The following is a 4,234-nucleotide window of genomic DNA, read 5'->3' on the forward strand; positions in this document are numbered from 1 at the left end:
TATTTACTATTTTGACAGATTAATGTGTTGAATTTAGAATTCATTTATGTAGATTTTTTCTACAAATAGTATTGATACTTTATGATTTATTTATATTTATTTTGAATTTTCTTTTATTGGTTATTTGTGTTTTAATTAGTGTTGCCTTTTTAACTTTATTAGAGCGTAAGGTTTTAGGTTATATTCAGATTCGAAAGGGTCCAAATAAGGTAGGTTTTGTTGGAATTCCTCAGCCATTTAGAGATGCTATTAAGTTAATTTGTAAGGAGCAGCCAATTTCTATTATATCTAATTACCTACTTTATTATTTTTCCCCTGTTTTTAATTTAATGATTTCTTTAGCCGTTTGAGTAATTTTTCCTTATTTAACTTATATGTGTTCTTTTTCTTATGGATTTTTATTTTTTTTATGTTGTACTAGATTAGGTGTTTATACTGTTATAATTGCTGGTTGATCTTCTAATTCAAATTATTCATTATTAGGTTCTCTTCGTTCTGTTGCTCAAACAATTTCTTATGAAGTTAGTTTAGCTTTAATTTTATTGTCTTTAATTATTTTAATTGGTAGTTTTAATATGTTTGATTTTATAAACTATCAGCTTTATTGTTGATTTATTATTATTTCTTTTCCTTTAGCTTTAGCTTGTTTTGCTTCTTGCTTAGCTGAAACTAATCGTACTCCTTTTGATTTTGCTGAAGGGGAATCTGAGTTAGTTTCAGGATTTAATATTGAGTATGGTGCGGGTGGTTTTACTTTAATTTTTTTAGCTGAATATACTAGAATTGTCTTCATAAGAATGTTATTGGCATTAATTTTTTTGGGCGGTGATTTTTATTCTTTTATATTTTTTATTAAGCTTGCTATTATATCTTTTGGTTTTATTTGGGTTCGTGGAACATTACCACGGTTCCGTTATGATAAATTAATGTACTTAGCTTGAAAAAGTTTTTTACCTTTATCTTTGAATTTTTTTATTTTCTTTGTTGGTTTAAAGATTTTATTTATCTCATTTCTTTAGTGAAATTTTTTGAGAAAAGTTAATAGAAGAGTTAAACTTCTAATTTTATGTTTTCAAAACATATGCTTTTCCTAAGCTAATTAACTTTATTCCTTAATTAATTTATCTCATGCGTTTGCGACATGGACATTAATTAAGAAATATGTGAAGTAAATAATTGTTAAGATTTGACCTGTTATAATATAAGGTTCTTCAACAGGTCGTTTACCAATTCACGTTAGTAAGCATACAACAACTACTATAATTCAGAATAAAATTTGATTATTAGGGTAAAATTGAATGCCTCGGAATGGTGTTTTATTATAAAATGGTAAAATTATTAAGATTCTAATTGATAAAAATAATGCAATAACACCTCCTAACTTATTAGGGATAGATCGTAGAATTGCATATGCAAATAGGAAATATCATTCTGGTTGAATGTGAACTGGTGTTACTAATGGGTTGGCAGGTACAAAGTTATCTGGATCTCCTAATAGGTAAGGATTAATTAAACATAGTATAATTAATAATGATGTTATTATTACAAATGTAATAGAATCCTTAAAGGTAAAGTATGGATGGAATGGAATTTTTTCAATATCTCCATTTAGTCCAAGAGGATTATTAGATCCTGTTTGGTGAAGAAAAAATAAATGAATTGCTGCTATAGCAGCAATAATAAATGGTAATACAAAATGGAATGTGAAGAATCGATTTAATGTTGCATTATCAACAGCGAATCCTCCTCATACTCATTGGACTAAATCTGTTCCTAAGTATGGGATTGCTGATAATAAATTAGTAATTACTGTTGTACCTCAAAAAGATATTTGGCCTCAGGGTAAGACATATCCTATAAATGCAGTTGCTATAACTAAAAATAAAATCACTGTACCAATTATTCAGGTATGTATATATATATAAGATCCATAGTAAATTCCCCGTCCTACATGTAAGTAAATACAAATAAAAAATATAGATGCTCCATTTGCGTGTAAGGTTCGGATAATTCAACCATTATTTACGTCTCGGCAGATGTGTACTACACTACTGAATGCTATTTCAATATTTGATGTATAATGTATAGCTAAAAATAGTCCAGTTACGATTTGAATTACCAAACATAACCCTAATAGGGATCCAAAATTTCATCAAAATGAAATATTTGTTGGGGCAGGTAAGTCAATTAAAGAGTTATTAATAATTTTAATTAAAGGATGTCTTAATCGTAAGGGTTTATTCATTAGTAATTATCTTATTTTACGAATAGGTCCCTGATTAATATTGGTGATTTTAACAACTGCTAGTAGTGCTAAAAATAAATAAATTATTATTATTATTGTAATAATGAATGTTGGTCTATTATATAATTTTTCTAAAGATATTGTTATTTCTTGATAATTGATTGAATTATCAATATTTATAGTTTCGGTGTTTTTGAAAAAGTCTATAAATATAGATATATCTAGAATAATTAATATTAATATGATAAATACTCACATTATTAATGTAATAATTATAGTGATTGATTTAGGCTGAAATATTTCGTTTGATGCAATTCTTGTAATGTAAATAAATAATACTAGTATACCACCAAGAAATGTTAAAAATAAAATATATGATAATCAATATCTTTCTATTATTGTTCCTGTTATTAATCCAACTAGGAAGGTTTGAAGGATAATAAAAAGCATTATTGATATTGGGTGTCTTAATTTAATAAAATTAATATTTATTACATTTGATAATGATATAATTATTATTTTGATCATTTCAGGGGTTAGTTTATTTAAAATACCGGTTTTGGGGACCGATGATGGAAGCTTTTCCACCTCTGAAGTTTTAAAAGTGGGGGCTGGACATATTTCCGGTTTACAAGACCGGCGTTTTTTTTAAACTATTAAAACTAATATTTGTATTCTCTATTTTTACTTCTTTATTGATTTATTTTGCTGGTGTTTATGTTTTTTCTTCTAAACGTAAACATTTATTAATGGTTCTTTTGAGATTAGAATATATTGTTCTTTCTTTATTTATGTTAGTTATTGTTTTTCTTATTGAGTTTGATTATGATTATTTTTTTCCTGTTATTTTTTTAGTTTTTTCTGTTTGTGAGGGTGCTTTAGGTCTTTCTATTTTAGTTTCAATAATTCGTTCTCATGGTAATGATTTTTTTAATTCTTTTGGTTTATCTTTATGTTAAAGTATTTATTTATAACTATTTTTTTGATCCCTCTTTGTTTATTAAATAATTGTTGATGGTTGGTTCATTCTTTAATGTTTCTGTCGGGTTTTGTTTTTATAATTTGTGTTTATTCATATGCTGATTTGAATATAATTAGATATTATTTTGGTATTGATTATTTTTCTTTTAGTTTAATTTTACTTAGTTTTTGGATTTGTTCTTTAATAATCACTGCTAGAGGTTCAGTTTATTTAAGTTCATATCATTCTAATTTTTTTGTTTTTATGGTTTTGATTTTAATAATTATGCTTTATTGTTCATTTGCTAGATTAAGTCTTCTTTCTTTTTATATTTTTTTTGAGGCTAGATTAGTTCCTACTTTACTTTTAATTTTGGGTTGGGGTTATCAACCTGAGCGTTTGCAGGCTGGTGTTTATTTAATTTTTTATACTTTGGTTGCTAGATTACCTTTATTATTAGTTTTATTTAAGGTTTATGATTTTTCTAATACTTTATATTTTCCTTTATTGGTTGATTTTGGTTCTTATTATTTTATGTTTTATGTATTTATAATTTTGGCTTTTTTAGTTAAGATACCTATGTTTTTGGTTCATTTATGACTTCCTAAGGCTCATGTAGAGGCCCCTATTTCAGGTAGAATAATTCTTGCTGGTGTTTTATTAAAGTTAGGTGGTTATGGTATTTTTCGTGTTATAAAGGTTATTTCTTATTTGGGTTTAAAGTTTAATTATTTTTGATTGTCTTTAGGTTTATCTGGGGGTGTTATTGTAAGATTTATTTGTTTTCGTCAGGTTGATTTAAAGTCTTTAATTGCATATTCTTCTGTTGCTCATATAAGAATGGTTATTGGTGGATTGATGACTATGAATTGATGAGGTTGTGTAGGTTCTCTTTCTCTAATGGTTGGTCATGGTTTATGTTCTTCTGGTTTATTTTGTTTATCTAATATTATTTATGAACGTTTAGGTAGACGAAGATTATTAATTAACAAGGGTATAATTAATTTGATGCCAAGAATGGCTTTATG

The sequence above is a fragment of the Schistocerca gregaria genome, unplaced genomic scaffold (assembly GCF_023897955.1).
Source record: "Schistocerca gregaria isolate iqSchGreg1 unplaced genomic scaffold, iqSchGreg1.2 ptg000077l, whole genome shotgun sequence".
Classification (NCBI taxonomy): domain Eukaryota; kingdom Metazoa; phylum Arthropoda; class Insecta; order Orthoptera; family Acrididae; genus Schistocerca; species Schistocerca gregaria.